The 22,109-nt window shown below is 39.1% G+C and overlaps 1 protein-coding gene across 3 annotated transcripts in view; it reads right to left on the reverse strand.

The window, feature by feature from the left end:
• CDKAL1 (CDK5 regulatory subunit associated protein 1 like 1) overlaps positions 1-22,109 on the reverse strand; it is a 708,279-nt gene that overhangs the window by 403,279 nt on the left and 282,891 nt on the right. The gene's annotated exons all lie outside the window — the stretch shown is intronic.

The following is a 22,109-nucleotide window of genomic DNA, read 5'->3' on the forward strand; positions in this document are numbered from 1 at the left end:
ATGAACAGCAAGGTTTTAAAACACCATTATAATATAAATGTTTTAAAATTTCAAAATGAGAAAAAAATGAACTTTTAATAACTGAACCTGACCAATGCGTAATTTTGTTAATATGGGACTATGAGATACATATGAATCACTGTACTCAGCGGCCAAATATGCAATGCTTAATTTCTTTTTTTTTTTAAGATTTTATTTACTCATTTGAGGGAGAGAGAGAATGAGAGAGAGAAACAGTATGAGCAGGAAGAGAGTAAAGGGAGCAAACGCCCCACTGAGCAGGGAGCCTGATGTGGGCTCAATCCCAGGACCCTTAGATCATGACCTGAGCTGAAGGCAGACGCTTAACCAACTGAGCCACCCAGGCGCTATGCAATGCTTCATTTCTGATAATTTTTGCTTGGCACTCTTAAGTAACACATATATTTTCAAATGATTTTTACTGTTTATCCAACCACATAACCTTAAAAAACTACCATTCTTTTCTTCCTAAGCTGTGTACATTTTTTTTTAAGATAAAACACAGATTGTGGTCTCTCGCTTAGGAGCACAAATTCTAGTCTCCCGGTTGTTAAAGGTCTTCTCTTCTCAATTTCCATCTGTTTTATAAGAGGGGAAAAGAGAAAACTGTTGCGGGCCTCTCTCTGAGAGGATAACACACTTTTGTTTAGTTTTGACTGAGTATCAGACACTATTCTGGATGTTTTATACCCATAATCTCATTCATCGTTCTAGAGTTCAGTGTTACTATCCCTATCTTACAGATGAAGAATCTACTTCAGAAATGTCTGATCATCACCTGACACCACAGAAATACAAGGAGACATAAGCTACAGAGCTGTTCACAGTAGGTAATGTAGAAGAAATCTAGAAGAAATGCACGAATTCCTAAAAACATACAACCTACAAAGATTAAGTCATGAAGAAATCGAAAACCTGAATAGATCAGTAACGAGTGAAGAGACTGAACCATATCCCACTGTGGAAAAGCACAGGACTGGATAGAGTTTTACTCATGATTTTTGTCAAACATTTTAAAAAGAATGAATACCAATCCTTTTCAAACTCTTCCAAAAAGCAGAAGAGGAGGGAATGCTCTCAAACTCATTTTATAAGGCTATTATTATCCTGATAGCAAAGCCAGATAAGGACATTGTAAGACAAGAGAACTACATGTAAACATTCCTCATGAATAGAGATGCAAAAATTGCAAGAGAATACTAGTAAACAAAATTCAACAGCATACTACTGGAAGAATCATATACCACGGTCAAGTGGAATTCATCCCTCAGAAACAAGGGTGGTTCAACACACACAGATGAAGAAGTGTGACACAACACATTAATAGAATTGAGGACAAAAATCACATGTTCATCTCACAGATACAGAAAAACTGACAAAATTCAACGTCCAGTCATAATAAGAACACTCAACCAACTGGGTGCAGAATACTGTACCACGGGACAATAAAAACCATACATGACAAACCCTCAGCTAACATCAGACTCAATGGTGTAAGGGTCAAAGCTTTTTCTCCAAGATCAAAAACACGACAAAGGCATCCACGCTTCCCATTTCTAGTCAATCACACGCATGTAAGTCCTGGCCAGAGGAATTAGATAAGAAAAATAAATAAAAGGCATCTTAATCAGAGAAGAAGTAAAATAATGTTTGCAGGTGACATGATTTTTTGAGAGAGGAAAAAAAGACAGCAAGAGAGAGAGAGGGAGCACAAGCAGTGCAGGGAGAAGGAGAAGCAGGACTCTGGGATCACGACCCGAGCCCAAGGGAGATGTTTAACAGATTGAGCCACCTAAGCATCATTACAGATGAAAAGATCTTATCCATAAGAAATCCTAAAAACTCTGCCAAAAACCTGTTAGATCTAATCAATGAATTCAGTAAAGGTAGAAGATATCAAATCAACATACAGAAACAAACAAACAAACAAACAAAAACAAAAACAAACAAACCCCTGAAAAACCAGTAGTATTTCTATACACTAACAATTTATCGGAAAAAGAAATACAGAAAATAAAGTCGCTTACAATAACACCAAAAACAGTAAAATACATAAGAACATTTTTAACCACGGAGATAAAAACCTCTACACTGAAAATAATAAGGCAATGATGAAAGAAACTAAAGAAGATACAAATAATTGGAGAAACAGTCCATGCTCAGGGATTGGGAGATTTAATACTGTTAAAACGTCCATACTACTCAAAGATGTCTATAGACTCAATACAATCCCTATCAAGATTCCAATGGCATTTTTTTACAGATACAGAGAAAATAATCTTACAATTTGTCTGGAACTACAAAATACTCTTAATAATAGCCAAAACAGTACTGAGAAATGGGAACACAGGAAGCATCACATTTCCTGATTTCACACAATATTACAAAGCTACGGTGATCAAAACAGTATGGTACTGACTTAAAAGCAAATAGACAAGTGGAAGAGAAGAGCCCAGAAACAAACCTGTGCGTATACACTCAAGTAATATTTGACAAAGGAGCCAAGAGTGTTCGGTGGGAAAAGATTGGTCTATTCAATAAATGCTGCCGGGAGAACTGGAAGTTCTCTTGCAAAAGAATGAAACTAGATCACTGTCCTATGCCACTCACAAGAATTAATTTGAAATGGTTTAAAGATTTAAATGTAAGACCAAAAACCATAAAAGTTCTAGAAGGAAACACAGGAAGAAACTTCCTTGACATGGGTCTTGGCAATGATTTTTCAGATGTGACACCTTAAAGCACAGCAACAAAATAAAAAGTAAGCAAATAGGACTACATCAAACTAAAAAGCTTCTTCACAGCAAAAGAAGTGATCAACAAAATGAAAAGGCAACCTACGGATTGGGAGAAAATATTTTCAAACCACACATCTAATTCATAATATAATAAGTGATTCAAATATTTGATTATTATTCCATAATAAGAAATTCCTAAAATCCAATAAGGACTTTATGTTCAAAATATATAAGGAACTCAATAGCGAAAACAAACAAACAAATAATCCAATTTAAAAATGGCCAAAGAATCAAAATAGACATCTCCAAAGAAGACATACAAATGGCCAACAGGTACATGAAAAAGGGTTCAACATTACCAGTCATCAAGGAAATGTAAATCAGAACCACAATGAGATATCACTTCACACATGTTATGAAGGCGATCATCAAAAAGACAAAAGATAACAAGTGTTGGTAAGGATGTAGAGAAAAGAGAGGGAACAGCTGGCCACTGTTGGTGGTGATGTACACTGGCGCAGCCACTACCAAAAAACAATACGGAGGTTCTACCAAAAGTTAAAAATACAACACGCATATGATCCAGCAATTCCACTTCCGAGTATATATATCCAAAAGAAAGGAAATCACAATCTCGGATGTCTGCATCCTCATTGTCAGTGCATTATTCACCAAAGCCAAGAAACCACTTCAGTTTGTCCAACAGTAAGTAGATGAACAAAACTACGGTAGCATGTGCACATATCCACACATACACAATGGAACATCATTCATCCATAAAAAAGAACATCCATTTCCAACAACATGGATGAACACTGAGGGCTTTACTACGCTACGTGAAATAAGTCAGAGAAACACAAAGTGTGTATGACTTCGCTTTGTGAAGATCTACAAACAAATGTGAGATCTACAAAAAGGTGATGAGATCTACAAACAAATTCATAAAAACAGAGAAGAGACTGGTGGTTGCCTGAAGTAAGGAGTGGGGATGGGAAATGGGTGAACACAATCTAAAGGTAGAAACTTCCAGTTACAAGCATAGTTAAGTTCTGGGAATGTAATATACAGCATGGTTATAATTACCAACACCGTATCTTATATTTGAAAATTTCTGAGAGCTAGATTTTCAAAGTTCCTATCACAAGAAAAAAAATGTTAACCATGTGCAGGGAAATCTGTTTACTAAACTTACTGTGGTAAGCAATTCACGATATAGACATAAATCATTGTGTTGTATACTCTGAACTTATACAATGTGATATGTCAATTATATCTCACTAAAAATGGGCGGGGGGGTAGTCCAGTAAGTAGCTTGCTCAAGACATGTAGTTGAGGTTCAAATCCAGGCCTGCCGAATTTCAAAGTTCATGCTGTTTCCATACAATCTGACTGCCCAGAATAAATGTGTGTCAAACACCCTAGTTACATACAGATGCAAATAATAAACTCGGCAATCATCTGACATGAGATGCAAGTAATGTAGCATATGGATTCAAAGATATGTGACCAGTACTATCATCCCGTATATGAAGTTAGTTGTCTAAAGCATGTGTTTCTCACCTTTATTCTTTAGAAATCTAAGACTAAGTTTCTTTTCTATCCACTGGCCCCAAGTTATTTCACTCTTCTTTACAAATTGTTTTTCGTCTTCTTGCTGGCTCTGGGGCAAAATATGTCATCTCATTTGATATGCCATATCTTTTTAAATTCTGTTGCTCTCTGAGGCACCTGGGGGGCTCAGTCGGTTAAGCGACTGCTTTTGGCTCTCAGGTCATGATCCCAGGCTCCCTGCTCGGTGGGGAGCCTGCTTCTCCCTCTTCCTCTGCTGCTCTGCCTGCTTGTGTCTCTTGCGCTGTCAAATTTAAAAAAAATCTTTAAATTCTATTGCTCAGGTTCTCTCTGCCCTTCTCAGGCACCATAGTAACATTCAACGCAGCAAGCCCTACCATTCCTTCATCTATAATATCCCCTTATGATGGGCAGTTGTCACTCAAGGTAAATCAGCATTCTTGCAGAGAATCTGCTCTCTTTGCCTCCTGAAACTACTTCAAGTCTCCTGACCCCTTTCTCTTATTTCTATTACCAATGGAAAGCTCCATAAATTAAGCAGACAATCTTAATAAAAGCTACTACTATTTCTGACTTGGGCTATTTCTTTTTTAAATTTTTTTTTTTAAGATTTTATTTATTTATTTGACAGAGAGAGATCACAAGTAGACGGAGAGGCAGGCAGAGAGAGAGAGGGAAGCAGGCTTCTTGCTGAGCAGAGAGCCCGATGTGGGACTCGATCCCAGGACCCTGAGATCATGACCTGAGCCGAAGGCAGCGGCTTAACCCACTGAGCCACCCAGGCGCCCCTGACTTGGGCTATTTCTTAAAAGTAACTATCTTGAGGGACACTGGACTGAAGAAGGGGAAGGAAAACAGAGGAAGTGAAGGGAAACATGTATTTGGAACATTTATAACATGAATGAATGAACACATGTAAAGTATTTAGAACAGTGTCTGTACCTAGTAACTGATTGGTAACTGTTGGCCACTGTTTGTTTAATGTGACTATACTAAACAATTCTATAAAGAAATAATTATGCATTATCCTGTTCCAGGTATACCTAACTTTATGGAACAGATGTACCGCTGATGGGTTGGCTCAAACCAACTGTGGAAACCAAATCGTGTTTTCCTACGTGCTCACTTAATAAAGGTGGAAGTATACCCCCATGGAAAACTCCCTATTGAAAATCCACTAGAACATCTTAATAAAACAGGGTGATATTTGGAAACACTTATAATAATCAAAATAAGCCAGTAAGTATATTACATTAAGAATTAAAAATATTCTTCACTAAACTGCTCCCCTAGGGTTAATTAGGGTTGTTGATGTGATATGTTTTTGAAGTTCTAAACTCTTTATTGTATAAGATAGGTTCATCCTTATCTGCAGTTATCAAAACATATTATTTTGATAAAGTGAAAATTTCTATAAAGTGTGTTTCTTCAAGCATGTTGTAACAGCACAATCTCAAGCATTAAATCTGCTAAGCCTTACATTTAAAAAAGAGAGAAATCAGTTATAATTCACAGGAAAAATAGGTACAACAAAATCAAAAAAGAAAGAATGAGTTTTTGATGACACTGAGGTTGAAAACAATTCCCTCCACCAACAGGAATTACAAGAACCAATTATTTCGACATGACAAGCTTCAAACAAAATAAAGGGATTCATCATAGAAACCTTTACGAGATACTTTCGGTTATCTGTAAACAATTAAATAATTGTCTGGGAGTAGGAACATCAAGCCAATTTCTTCAACCGTCAGAAAACAAAAGATCTTTGAAGGCTGACTGTTGCAAGCCAAAACCAAAAAGAGATGCTGTGAAACTTCGAGGAAGATGGAAAATCCTGAAGAGCCCTCAACTGTTCTGACAGAAGAATGAAGGGAGCACACCCCACCCACCACTCTGTGTACGGACGTCCCATGGCCACAGGCCAACAAGGAACTAAACACCTCAAAAGCAGAGACAGATTCAGCATCCAATTTAGCAGTGTAACTCGTAAGTCTTAAAAAGCATCTGTGGCAGAATATTTTTCAGTTACGGAAGCCAGAGAGATGAAATAACAATTTTCACAAATTAAAATATTTCAAAGGGCTCAAATGCATAACAAAATGTCAAATTTAATACCTAAACTACAGAAAGCAAATGAAAACTAAAAGTTTGAACATATTTAGTTTTTTTTTTCTTTTAAAGAGCATCTTTAAATATCACAAGTTCTGAAATAATTTAAAAATCAGAGTTATACTTCTAAAAAATTCCCCATACTGATACCGTTTTTTATGGGGAAGGAAGAAAAGCTTACGTGACTCAGAATTCTGTTTCTCTCTGTGTTTTAGGGTCAAAAATAAATTTAAATACCCCAAAATACTATTGGGGACTCAGACGTTAACACGTTAAAATAGCATATTCAGTTTCGTCCACATAATTCAATCCATATTTACTTTTAATCAATTGACAAAGTACAATGCTCCTCAAAGCTTCAACCTTACCAAATAATAAGCCCCTTTACAGAGCTAAACTTTACAAAAATCATGCTGTAGCACCTGCCATGTTCTTCCACATCGAAGTAAAATGAAGCTAACCAAACCAAACCAAACCAAAAAACTCCTCAAGAAACAAAAGGTTCACACAGGACAGGCTGTGCTAGACTTGGCTGTTCATAGCCTATTGTGAGCCCTGATCTTGGTTTTCAAAGTATTTCCAGGAAAAGCCTTTTGATCTTTTAAGCAAATGTAAGAGATAATCCTATCATCAGGATCTGATTAGATCTTCAAATGATAACATAATACCTGTTTGCCAAGCTCGAAATCCTGACCAAGCAAAGAAAAAATGACATCCTTAAAAACTAACAAAATACAGTTCAAAAACCTTAAGTTTCCTGTGGTCAGGAAACCTCCAACCTAGACTGAATCTCTCCACTGGGGTCACCAATTCCATCTTCTGTCCCCAACTCCAAGACCTTATTCTAACAATTACGGCCTCTCTCTTCAACTGCTACCTTTCTGAAGTTGCTTTTCCTTTAGAAAAAGAAAAGAAAGGAGGGAAAGAAGGAGGGAGCTTAGCAGCAGCCAAACCTTCTCCTACTTACACTGAATTCAAACACAACTGCCAACTCTATTTTTTTCTTCTACCTCCATTAGCTACGGGGCCACATCCTTTGCTTCAAAAAGATGTTCTAACATATATAAGCTCTATATCCTTACTTCCCATTCCTTTTAGCTAAAACAAATTACCTTTATCATCACTACCCATCAATCTGTGTAAAAAGCACCACACCTTTAAAATCACCTGGTTTGGGTAGGGGGAGGGGGGTGGGGAGAGGGTTGCTAACAATAGTAAAAGGTGGTTGCTTTCCATGGCTTCATTCAGCCTCACAGAAATCCTGATATCAGCATTTTTATCACTAACTTTCAGAGAGGAAACTGAAGTTGAAAAAGATTAAGAAATTTACCCAAAGTTACATAGGCAGCTCAATAAAAGATGAATCTAGCTTTTTTTTTTTTTTAAACTAAACTCTACACCCTACCTGGGGCTTGAACTCGTGACCCTGAGATCAAGAGTTGCATGCTCTTCCAACTGAGCCAGCCAAGAGTCCCCACAAATGCATCTATCTTATCTGAAACTCCTTTATCACTGATCGTACTTTACCTCCCTTAAGATGCAACTTACTGTGTGTAAGAACATATGATGGGTGGGGAGGATCCTAGGAGATGGTGGACTGGGAAGCTCCAGGAAAGGGTATCCTCACTGCACCCCCAGAATCTGTCTGATGGAACAATTTTGGAACCCTGGTGTCTGCTAACAGCTTGCAACTTACAGGGGAAGATCTGAATGGCAACTTTCGGGTAATTTCAGCTCTTAGCACAGGAGCAGCTACCCATCCTACCCATGCCTTAACCCTAGCCATGTGTTCCGACAGCAGCTTACACACAGCATGAGGGTGGTAGGGTGGGCAAAAAGGACCTTGCCCTCAGAGTATCAGGAATGATGCTCTGATTGCCACTTCTTATCACAGAGGCTCAAAATGAAGAGGTGACTGCCACTGATGCACCTGCCCACACTGTTAAAAGTCTCTGTCTCTCTAGCTGAAATGACTGTAAGGAGATTTAAAGGGCCAGCATCCCACCTATCCCTTCATTTTTTCGCTTTTTTCCCTTTGGGGAGCCCAGGTATTAATTAGGACACTCAAAAACAACTGCACATATGAGCAAAATTAGAAGGTGACCAGATACGCCCAAAAAAGGATCAGAAAAGACCCGAGAAGATCTTACGTTCATATTTCAGGCTGATTTTCACCACAAACAAAGCATACAACAATTAAAAAATACATAAACAATAACAAAACCCAGCAAAACCTGTGAAGGAGGAGAATCTCGTTTCCCAAATTACCACATTATTAGATTCAACTGTCAGTTGTTGGAAGAAAAAAAAAATCACAAGACGTACAAAGAAAAAGGAAAGTATGTCCCATTCAAAGGGAAAAAATATGTCAACAGAAACTGTCCCCAAAAAAGTCCTAAGGCAGATCTACTAGAAAAAAACTTTAAAACAGCTGTCTTAAAGATGCTCAAAGAACCAACAAAAAAATGTGGAAATCAAGAAAACAATCAATGAAAAAGTGGAAATGAAAACAGAAAGCACAAAAAAAGAAATTCGGAGCTGAGAAGTACAAGAATCAAAATGAAAAATTTACTAGAGGGATTCAGCATCAATAACAAAACACATGGGAATGAGCTGAAAAGGAGCACAGGTTTTACTGTTACTGACATTAAGCTGGTACACATTCAAATTAGTGTTAGAACTTTAGAATGTTATAGGTAACCCCCATGGTAACTATAATGAAAACAGCTACAAAATATAAACACAAGGAAATGAGAAAGTTACTTAAAACTTTCACTATAGGGGCGCCTGGGTGGCTCAGTCAGTTAAGCGGCTGCCTTCGGCTCAGGTCATGATCCCAGAGTCCTAGGATGGAGCCCCATGTCGGGCTCCTCCGCACTCAGCGGAGAGCCTGCTTCTCCCTTCTCCGTCTCCCTTTGCCGGCCGCTCTGCCTACTTGTGCTCTCTCTCTCTGTCGAAATAAATAAATAAATAAAATCTTTAAAAAAAAAATTTTTTTTTCATTATAAAAAATCAACTAAATGCAAAGGAAAACAAGAATGCAGTAAATTAGGGGCAAACCTTTATAAGGCATACAGAAAACAGCACAAAGACAGAAGTCAGTCCCTCATCAGTAATTAAATGCAAATGAATTAAACTCTCCAATCAAAAGACAGAGGCTGGCAGAATGGATAAAAACACAAGCTCCAACGATATGCTGTCCATAAGAGACTCACTTTAGATCTAAAGACACAAACAGGTTGAGAGTAAAATGATGGAACAAGATATTCCAAGCACTTATTACCAAAAGAGAGCAGTGGTTGTTATATTAATATCACACACAACAGGCATTAAATCAAAGAATGTAATGAAAGACAAAGAAACACATTATAAATTGATAAAAGATCTAATACCAAAAGAAGATATAACACATACAAATACTTACACACTAATGACAAACCATCAAAATATGAAGCAAAAACTGACAGAATTCAAAAAAGAAGTAGTTTTATAACAGTAGTTACTTTAATACCCTCTCAATAATGAACAGAACAACCAGAAAGAAGGAAAGCAGGCACAGAAAACCTAAGCAATACACTGAACCATCTAGAGGTAACAGAACATTCTACCCAACAGCAGCAGAATACACATGGCACATATTCCAGGACAGACTGTGTGTTAGGACACAAATTAAGTCTCCGTAGATTAAAAGTATCTTCTCTGAGCACAACAAATGAAGTCAGAAATCAGAATACAAAAATTCACAAAACTGTGGGCATTAAACAGCACATTTTTAAACAACCAATGGATCAAAGAAGAACATACTCACTAATGAAGGAAAACTAAAATAACCCCACACGAAAACTTACAGGATGCAGAAAAAAACGGTACTAAGGAGAAAATTTATAACTATAAACACTTTTCTCGTTTTAAAACAAAGGTCTCGGGGCACCTGGGTGGCTCAGTGGGTTAAGCCTCTGCCTTCGGCTCAGGTCATGATCTCAGGGTCCTGGGATCAAGCCCCACATCAGGCTCTCTGTTCAGCAGGGAGCCTGCTTTCCTCTCTCTCTCTGCCTGCCTCTCTGCCTACTTGTGATCTCTGTCAAATGAATAAATAAAATCTTTAAAAAAAAACTAAAAATAGGGGCGCCTGGGTGGCTCAGTGGGTTAAAGCCGCTGCCTTCGGCTCAGGTCATGATCCCAGGGTCCTGGGATCGAGCCCCGCATCGGGCTCTCTGCTCAGCGGGGAGCCTGCTTCCCTTCCTCTCTCTCTCTGCCTGCCTCTCTGCCTACTTGTGATTTCTGTCTGTCAAATAAATAAATAAAATCTTAAAAAAAAAAAAAACTAAAACTAAAAAAAAAAATATCTTGTATCAACACTCAACTTGGTAACTTAGGAAAAGAGAAAAAGAAGAAGAAACTAAAACCAAAGCTAGGTGAAGGAAATAATAAAGATTTGAGAAGGGATAAGTGAAATAGAGAACAGAAAAACACGAGAGAATGAGAGAAAATCAACAAAAAAGCTGGTTCTGAAAAGATCCACAAAACAGACAAACCTTTAGTTACATGGCCTGAGGGGAAAAAAAAAAACACTCAAATTACTACAATCAGAAATGAAAGTGGGACATTACTACCAAGTCTAAAGAAATACACAGGATTATAAGAGAGTACAATGAACAACGGTATACCAACAAACTGGATAACCTATTTGAAATGGACAAATTCCTGAAAACACAAAACTTAACCAAAAGCAAGTCTTGAAGCAACAGGGAATCTAAATAGGTCTATAACTACTAAACAGCTTGAATTAGTAATCAAAAATCTAACAAAGAAAAGGCTGGAACCTGATGGCTTCATTGGTGACTTCTACCTAACACAAAGAAGCAATACCAATCCTTCTCAAAGTTTTCCAAAAACTTGAAAAGAAGGGAACACTTCTTAACATATTCTAGAAGGGGAGCATTACCTTGATAGTAAAGCCAAACAATGGCACAAGAAAAATTACAGACCAATATCCCTTATGAACATGGATGCAAAATCCTCAACAAAATACTAGCAAACATATCTCATTAGCATAGTAAAAGGATTATGCATTAAAATCAAGTGGGATTTATTCTTGGAATGTAAGAATATTTCAGCATATGAAAATCAATCTATGTAAGGGCACCTGGGTGGCTCAGTTGGTTAAGCATCTGCCTTCAACAAAAACAGACACATAGACCAGTGGAACAGAGTAGAGAGCCCTGATATGGACCCTCAACTCTATGGTCAAATAATCTTCGACAAAGGAGGAAAAAATATACAGTGGAAAAAAAGACAGTCTCTTCAATAAATGGTGTTGGGAAAATTGGACAGCTGTGTGTAGCAGAATGAAACTCAACCATTCTCTTACACCATACACAAAGATAAACTCTAAATGGATAAAAGACCTCAACGTGAGGCAAGAATCCATCTGAATCCTAGATGAGAACACAGGCAGCAACCTCTTCAACATCAGCCACAGCAAATTCTTTCAAGATATGTCTCCAAAGGCAAAGGAAACAAAAGCAAAAATGTATTTTGGGGACTTCATCAAGATCAAAAGCTTCTGCACAGCAAAGGAAACAGTCAACAAAACAAAGAGGCAACCCACGGAATGAGAGAAGATATTCGCAAATGACAATACAGACAAAGGGCTGATACCAGGATCTATAAAGAACTCCTCAAACTCAGCATACACAAAACAGATAATCATGTCCAAAAATGGGCAGAAGACATGAACAGATACATCTCCAAAGAAGACATACAAATGGCTATCAGACACATGAAAAAATGTTCATCACTAGCCATCAGGGAGATTCAAATCTAAAACACACTGAGATACCACCTTACACCAGTTAGAATGGTCAAAATTAACAAGACAGGAAACAACGTGTATTGGAGAGGATGTGGAGAAAGGGGAACCCTCTTACACTGTTGGTGGGAATATAAGTTGGTACAGCCACTTTGGAAAACAATGTGGAGATTCCTTAGGAAATTAAAAATAGGGCTCCCCTAAGACCCTGCAACTGCACTACTGGGTATTTACCCCAAAGATACAGATGTAGTGAAAAGAAGGGCCTTCTGTACCCCAATGTTCATAGCAGCAACGGCCACAGTCAGAAGAGAGAGAGTCAATTACCATATGGTTTCACTTATTTGTGGAGCATAACAAATAACAGGGAGCACATGGGGAGATGGAGGGGAGAATGAGTTGGGGGAAATTGCAAGGGGAGATGAACCATGAGAGACTATAGACTCTGAAAAACAATCTGAGGGTTTTGAAGGGGCAGGGAGTGGGAGGTTGGGTGAGCCTGGTGGTGGGTATTATGGAGGGCACGGATTGCATGGAGGACTGGGTGTGGTACATAAACAATGAATTCTGGAACACTGAAAAAAAATTAAAAAAAAAAAAAAAAAAGCATCTGCCTTCAGCTCAGGTCACGATCCCAGGGTGTTGGGATCCAGCCCGAGTCAGGCTCCCTGCTCAGTGGGGAGTCTGCTTCTCCCTCTCCCTCTGCCTCTCCACCCCACTCATGCTCTCTTATGCTTTCTCTCAGATAAAATCTTTTTTAAAAAAATCAATCCATGTAATATGCCACGCCAACAGAATTATGCAGAATAACACATGATCATCTCAACTGATGCAGAAAAAGCATTTGACAAAATTCAACATCTTTCTTAATGAAAACAATCAATAAACTAGAAACGGAAGAAAACTTCCTTGGCACAATAAAAGCCATTATGTGAATAACAGTGAGGATCACAGTCAAGGTCAAAAACTGAAAGCTCTTCCTTTACAGTCAGGAACAAGGCAAGGATGTCACTTTTCCCTGCTCAACATAGTTCTGGAAGTTCTAGCCTGAGCAATTAGGCAGGTTCAAGAAACAAAAGGCATCCAAATTGGAAAAGGAAGAAGTAAAATCATCTGTTTACAGATGATATGATCATCTATGCAGAAAATCCTAAAAATATACCCTAACATACACTGTAAGAATGAATGAACCCAGCAAAGTATCATGAACAAGAGTTAATATATAAAAATCAGCTGCATTTCTAAACACAAACAATGAAAAATCCGAAAAGAAAATTATAAAAACAATTTCGTTTACAACCACATCAGAAAGAATAATATATTTAGGAATTAACTTGATCAAAGTGAAAGACTTATATAATAAAAACTACAAAATTTTGCTGAAAGAAACTGAAAAAGACATAATGGAAACATACTGCATGATCATAGATTGAATAAATATTGTTAAAATGTCAATACTACCCAATGTGGTATACAGATTCAAGGCAATCCCTGTCAAAATCCCAAAGATGTTTTTTGCAGGGGGGATGGATCTCAAGGGACACCAAATAGCCAAAACAATCTTGAGAAGGAATAAAACTAGAGTTCACACTACTGATTTCAAAACTTATTGCAAAGCTCTACTTATCAAAAATAGTTTGGTATTAGCACAACACAGACTTATAAGCCAGTGCAATAAAATGGAGAGCCCAGAAATAAACTCACACATACATGTTCAAATGATTTCCTCAAGGGTGCCAAGCCATTCAATGAGATAAGGACATTCTTTTCAACAAAGGATGCTGAGAAAACCAGATATCCACATGCAAAATAATGAAGTTGGACCCTTTCCTGACACCATATAAAAAATTAACGCAAAAATGCATCAAAAAGCTAAACGTGTGACCTAAAACAACGAAACTCTTAGAAGAAAACATAAGATAAAAGCTTCCTGACCTTGGATTTGGCAATTATTTCTTGGATATGACACCAAAGGCACAGGCAAGAAAACAAAAAAACAAACTGGATTTAAGAAAAATTAAAAATTTCGTGCGCCAGAAGATACTTTCAACAGAGTAAAAAGGTAACCCACATAGTCAGAAAAAAATTATAAATCATATATTTGATAAGAGATTAACAAATTACAGAGAACTCCTAAAACTCAACAACAACAAAACAACCCAATTCAGACATGGGCAAAGGACTTGAACCAACATTTCTCCAAAGATATACAAACGTCCAATAAGCACATGAAAACAGACCCAATATGACTACTCATTAGGGAAATGCAAATCAAAACTACAATAAAATGTCATCTCACACCCATTAGATTGGTTACCAAAAAAAAAAAAAAAAAAAAAAAAAAGGAAACATTAAGTGTTGGCAAATATATAGAGAAACTCGTGCACTGTTGATAAGAATGTAAAATGGTGCAGCCACTGTGGAAAACAGTATGGCAGTTCCTCCAAAAATTAAAAAAGTAGAATTTACCAGCAATTCTACTTCTAGGATCTAGCAATTTCACTTCTAGGTATATATGCCAAAGAACTGAAAGCAAGTCTTGAGGAGATATTTATACACCCGTTATCTGTAACAGCAGCATTATTTATGATAGCCAAAATGTGGAATCAACCCAATGGCCACTGACCAATGAAAGGATAAGGAAAACACACTGGACTATTATTATTCACCCTTAGAAAGAACGAAAATTCTGTGATGTGCTAAGATGTGTATGAGTTTTGAAGACAATCTACTAAATGAAATAAGCCAATCACAAAAAAAAAAAAAAACAAATGCTGTGTGGAGTCCACTTATATGAGGTACTCAGAGTAGCCAAATTCAGAGGCAGAAAGTAGAACGGCGCTGCCAGCAGCTGTGGGGAGGGGAGAATGTGGAGTTATTGTTTAAGGGGTCCAGAGTCTCATTTCACAAGATGAAAAGAATTATGGGAATGGATGTTGTGATGATTGCACAAAAATGTGAATGCATTTAATACGACTGAACTGTACACGTAAAAAGTTCAAAAGTTCAGATGATAAAATTTGTATTATGTGTATTTTACCACAACAACAAAATGAAAAATACATGATTGTGTGTTTAATACTCTTAGTGGCTGACAATTTACTTAGGGAACAGGCATTATTTTACTCATTTTACTGAGTGTCATAAAATCCTACACAGTGCCACGTACACAACTAGAGTATCCATTCCCAAAGCTATTGGTGATTTCATAATAAACCAGACCAGCTGTCAAGTCAGTCCCTGGCTACAGAGCCATAAAAGGTCGGCTGGCATTTATAACTGGATCTTCTTGGAAACAAATCCAGTAAGATACAATGAGGTGGCGAAAGGGAAACCAGGAATGGAGAAGACGCAAGGAGACCATATAGATCTTGCCAGATGAAAGGATGAGCTGCTTTCCTGTCTTCAAGGTCAGGCAGCTGGGAACAGGAAACGGAAGCTTACAGACTAGAAGGATTTGGCCAGAGACCATACACAGGATACAAGCACAACGCAATGTGTATACCATGTCAAATACACTAGCCAGTAAGAGAAATCAGAGGGCCAAAGTATTCATCAAAGACCATCCGTATTCAATGTACATTTTCCATCAGCAGTTCCAGACCTTGAGATGTCAAGAGACCTCAACTTTAAAATGCACGCACTTACACCTGCCCTACCAAATTGGGCGCCAACTTTTCATTTTGCCAAGTAAAGACATTAAAAAACAAAACAAAAGTCAAACTACCCTGTACTGTCATTATTTTATTTAAAAAGAGCCCATTTCAACACCAAAATAGGAGGAATATCATGATAAAAAATCAAATATTTAGCTGCAGGAAAAATTCACTGTATTTTCTTTATATTTCACCAGAGACCAGCAAAAATCCATCAAGGTCTACAGAAACCATTCCTGCAGATGATTCGATAGCATCTACCTAAGTTGCCTTACATTTCTATGATAACCTCTAGAACTGAAGATACACAGATAAAAAATAGAAAAGGAAAAAAAAAAGGCATCGCTGAATATACTGGCCTGGGTCAGATGACATACCAATTAATACACAGAAGAAATATAAGTAACAATAATTCCAGCTGGATTCTGAGCTTGTTCTATTTCTAGCCAGTGGTTTACTCCCTGGGAGACAAGGTCCCACACCCATAACAGCAACAACTGTTTTCTGAATGTATTGACCAAAATAGCGTGGTGGAAGATGATGAAATTCTGTCAACCGTAAGGCACATACTTTTCCAAAACTTTTCTTCTATTCCACGTACAATGCCATTTTTAGTTTCCTAAAACAATAACAGCAGTACAAAAGATTCATGTGAAGCTATTATCAGCACCGTTCAAAGAGACCACTGAAGATACCTGCGGCCACCAAATTGTACTGACTAGTGAAGTACAGACAGCTGGGCCATGGGAGCTGGGGAACCCCTACAAAGCGACTCTGTTACAGACTTGAATTAACTTATCAGTATCCACGCTAGGGGTGGGGAGAGGGGTAACAACAACAACACAAAAACAGGGCTCCTGAAGGCAATTATTTCTCTCCTGCCACAGTAGACTTTACTTAGGCACTGTGTGTATATGTCATATACAGCAATGTGTGATCAGATTAAGGCATATGTATTTGTAAGAAGTAAACATATGTGACTTATCCCTTAAAATATAATTCTGCCATGTAGGGCATATCCCCAATATACCTAAAGTCAAAAAGCAGTAACACACACTCTTTTAAAAAAAAAATATAACCAAGTAGATGTATATTTGTATATAAAGCACAAACACACACACACATACACACACACCCAGTTTCCCCTTCTCCCACCACTAAATGTTCTCTACATTTTGGAGGGGATTTTTGTTGTTACCGCTTTGTCTTGGTTTGGGTTTTGGTTTTTCCTTTGGGCTGCTTCTTCTTAGGTACAAATATCGGGGCCCCTTACCAACTACAACCACGGAACCAAAGAATGTGGATTTGTAAACAATGGTACTATTCTTATCCTCCTGAGCTGAAGCCAAATTCACATGATGATATCAGAAATATCATTTATTGGGGCGCCTGGGTGGCTCAGTGGGTTAAGCCGCTGCCTTCGGCTCAGGTCATGATCTCAGGGTCCTGGGATCGAGCCCCGAATCGGGCTCTCTGCTCAGCAGGGATCCTGCTTCCTCCTCTCTCTCTGCCTGCCTCTCTGCCTGCTTGTGATCTCTCTCTGTCAAATAAATAAATAAAATCTTTAAAAAAAAAAAAAAAAAGAAATATCATTTATTTACTTCCTGTGGCTCAACAGCTCACACTTGCTGCTATCAGCCTAAGGAACACTAGAACCCCACTTCCAAATATCCTAAAGGACAACACATGGACGGAAGACCGAGCTGGGGGGTTAATCCCCTGAAGGCTTCACCCCCCCACCCCCCTACACTAACCCTAACGGCAAGGACAACAACCCCTGATTCGTAGAACTCAGAATATATTAAAAAGTAAAGACCTGGGACGCCTGGGTGGCTCAGTTGGTTGGACGACTGCCTTCGGCTCAGGTCATGATCCCGGAGTCCTGGGATCGAGTCCCACATCAGGCTCCCAGCTCCATGGGGAGTCTGCTTCTCCCTCTGACCTTCTCCTAGCTCATGCTCTCTCTCACTGTCTCTCTCTCAAATAAATAAATAAAATCTTTAAAAAAAAAAAAAAAAAAAGTAAAGACCTGTCAGCAAAGAGAGCGTATTGTTTCTGCTTCCTCAGCGGCCCTGGAGGCTGACGTCTGCCAGGGTGAAATTTCACAGGAAACACTAGCCAAAGCTAATTCCATAACCTCTAACAGGTACCACATTTTGGCGCTTGGGATAAAAGGTATTGTTCTTTTTTTTTTTTTTAAGATTTATTTATTTATTTATTTGACAGAGAGAGATCACAAGTAGACGGAGAGGCAGGCAGAGAGAGAGAGAGAGGGAAGCAGGCTCCCTGCTGAGCAGAGAGCCCGATGCGGGACTCGATCCCAGGACCCTGAGATCATGACCTGAGCCGAAGGCAGCGGCTTAACCCACTGAGCCACCCAGGCGCCCAAAAGGTATTGTTCTAACACGGGTCAAAACATCCTGCGAAAAAATAAAAAAGAAAAATCTTATATTTCAACTGTGTTGAAACTAGAAGGCTAAATTCAGATAACTGTCTAACCTGTGTGGGAAAATAACAAATTGTTTGGGTCAAATAATGGTGTGAGTAATTATATAATGAAGAGAAAGGAGGAGTTTTAAATTGAAATGGAAAAGTAATGCCTCAGCATTTATGCAATTACCCACCATTTTCATTTCAACAAATTCTCCAAATTTGAATATTTCAACTCTCATTAGCATTAAAATAATCCAAGTAAAATTCAACCGCCTATCTCTAGCTTTTGGAGCTCACTAACTAAAGCAGGGCCAAGACAAATACCAGTTTATCAGAGATAAAATGAGTGAACCAGCAGGTCCTTAATGGACAGACACTGGCTGCCCACCCTTCCCACACCTCCTGGAAGAAAAGCTTTTCCCACTGGGGCCTCAAGGTTTAGTGCACACTCCCCTTCATATATATTACCCCTTATTTCCTCGAAAGACTGTCCGATTCCCTCTTGATTCGGAAACAACTCTTTTTCTTTATTGGGACAAGAGGGAGTGATTAAAAGCTACCCCCCCTTTAAATAGAGAATTCAATCCTTTTTAAAGAACTATTAGGCTGTTTTCAGAAACATGAGGACAGAAAAGGGATTCTGTGTCTCAGATGAAGGGAATCATGTAAATGCAAGAACTAGAATAGGAACATTAAAGAAAAATGTTTTTGAGTTGAGCAATATGCCCGCTGAGAAACCCCCTTTCCAAGAGGCAGAGGTATGCACAGGTTATACCCCAAGGAAGCTACCCTCTGAAGGAGGCAAAGGTAAGTCTTAAGCCGCCTCTGGCTCCCCAGCAGGCCAGAGTCACACAGGCAGACATCAAGGTATGGAATGTTTCCTTTGTTTTAAAAAAAATCAACCAAGGCACATACGTAAGACTGTTTATCCAAATATTATCAATCAGGCTAGGTACCTAAGTGCTCACAGCTCCCAAATAGTACAAAATAAACAATAGGAAATGCTGTATATTAGCATTTCCCAGAGTACATTCCTTGCTGTACCTCAAATGTTCACTTTCCTGTTTTTCAATAGATCGTATAGGAAAATCCTTTCTTATATTCCCAAATATCTCCTATCCTATTGGACGTTTTTATCTTCTAGATTAAATAGTGAAAACTGGTTCATGTTGAGATTTTTCAAGAGAAAAACATTCTAGCTTGGCTTCATAAGTCCATTTCTAGGGAAGCTCCCTGACTGCCAACAGGAGTGAAAATTGGTTCACTTCAGAACCTGTTAACAAGTGTTAAAAACCCTTATTGTATTTTCCCGAATATTCCCCTCTATTTCCAGTCTAATAAACATTCATGTTTAAGTGTTCAATTTGTATACACTGTATAAAAAAAATCTTTCCGGGGCACCTGGGTGGCTCAGTGGGTGAAAGCCTCTGCCTTTGATTCAGGTCATGATCCCAGGGTCCTTGGATCGAGCCCCGCATCGGGCTCTCTGCTCGGCGGGGAGCCTGCTTCCCCCCCACCGCCCCCGCCTGCCTCACTGCCTATTTGTGATCTCTATCAAATAAATAAATAAAATCTTTTTAAAAAAATCTTTCCAAGAACCCAGTCCTAAAAATAAAACACTCTGGACGGCAGAGTAATGAACAGTCAGCTAATAGTTGCACAACGCTTACTGTGTGAAAGGCACTGTTTTAAGCACTTTGCATATATGAAAGCACTTTTAATCCTTATATCAACTTCATAAAGTCTGCGTTTTTATTGCCCTTCTTTTACAGATGAAGAAACTGAGGCAGAATGAGACTAAGTAATTTATTAAAGGCTACTGATGAGTGGTGAGACTGGGATTTGAAACTCAGAAGCCCTAGGTTATGCTACTTCAGTACACAAATCAAAATGTGCTACACGAACACACACTGCTTCCACTGATATGTCCTGACATCCACGACCAAATGTCAATCCTAGGGCATTGGAATTTCATCATGACAGGGGCTCCTGGGTGGCTTGGTGGGTTAAGCGTCTGACTCTTGGTTTAGTTCAGCTCGTGATCTCAGGGTTGTGAGGTCGAGCCTCAGGCTCCATGCTCGGAGTGGAGTCTGCTTGAGACACTCTCTGTCCCTCCGCCCGCCCCCCACCACTTGCTGCTCATGCTCTAATAAATCAACAAATCTTAAAAAAATAAATGTACACTTTGATCACAGTTGCTATAGGAATGTATCTGTGAAGTCAAGAACACCGAAGGTTTCTTGTGTTGCTTCGTCATCTTTCCCTCCAGTCCCTCTGTCACCTCTCCACCCCTAGACACATCACCTGTCCCTTCTCTCCCTCTTCGTATACATGATAACTTAGTTTTGTAGAATTTTATAAAAATAGAGCCATAGGGTATATACTCTTTTTTGCCTGACTTCTTTTGGCCATCTTGCGGAGTGTTATCAACAGTGCACTGCTTCTGAGTCCTGAGCAGTATTCCACGGGTTCCATGTTTTGCCAACTTCTCCTCATGAGGCAGGGGTCAAAAGAGGGAGACAGAAAGCCTGGACTTGTTTTTTCTTATTTGCTTCCTGTCTCTTAGAGGCACCCGTTTCTAACCCCAAAAGAGAGGGTCTGTCGTCTGCACTCTTTTTTTTTTTTTTAAAGATTTTTATTTATTCGACAGAGATCACAAGTTTAGGCAGAGAGGCAGGCGGAGAGAGAGGAGGAAGCAGGCTCCCGGTGGAGCAGAGAGCCCGATGCGGGGCCCGATCCCAGGACCCCGGGATCATGACCCGAGCCGAAGGCAGAGACTTTAACCCACTGAGCCACCCAGGCGCCCCTATCGTCCGCACTCTTAACCAAAGAGCGAATACCTTAAATGATTATGATTGCTTCAAGAAAAAGAAAGGTAAGTATTATAAAAATTAAGAATGAAGAAATGTGTTGCCTGCTCTCTATAGCCTAAAAATAAACTTAGGCTGAAAGCGAGAGGAGAAAAAAAAGAGAGGTCCTCTCTGCCTCTATAAACCCCCCAAAAGCTAAAATTTCAGTAATGTGGACTCTAGCATGGTCAAAACACAAACCAACCCACCAACCCACCAGCCAACCAATAAGTCAAGTTGTGGAAGCCAAGCTAAGGCTTGAGAAAGCAGAGGCTTAGAAGTTAGAGATTCTCAGGAAGAGGAGAATGGAGCCAGGAGGACACCTAGCCCCCCACCCAGGGTCCTTTCCCCAGCAGCTACCGCTCTACCCCTCCTAACAGGTGTACCCTTGCCTAAAAATGAGGACAATAAACTTTGTTGTGAAAAGGCAGTTAAGATGCAGCCTAAAGGCAAGGAACAAGCCAAGGCCAGGATAGGGCAGTGGCTTTTATATTAAGAACCCGGGGGGCGCCTGGGTGGCTCAGTGGGTTAAAGCCTCTGCCTTCGGCTCAGGTCATGATCCCGGGGTCCTAGGATCGAGCCCCACATCGGGCTCTCTGCTCCGTGGGGAGCCTGTTTCCTCCTCTCTCTCTCTCTGCCTGCCTCTCTGCCTGCTTGTGATCTCTGTCAAATAAAAAAAAAAAAAAATCTTTAAAAAAAAAAAACAAAAACAAAATTGGAGTTTCCCCTTAAAAAAATAAATAAATAAATAAAGAACCCGGGGTAGGTGGAGACTTCATTCCCAGACAGGCAGAGAGCAGATGACCAGGCAAGGTCTCTGACTATGGTTACTGCAAATGCAACTGATCCTAAACCAACTGCAGTCCACTTAGTTTTTAAGGGAGTTGATTTGCCAATGAAACCACAAAAACCTGTTGAGCAT

The sequence above is a fragment of the Lutra lutra genome, chromosome 6 (assembly GCF_902655055.1).
Source record: "Lutra lutra chromosome 6, mLutLut1.2, whole genome shotgun sequence".
Lineage (NCBI taxonomy): Eukaryota > Metazoa > Chordata > Mammalia > Carnivora > Mustelidae > Lutra > Lutra lutra.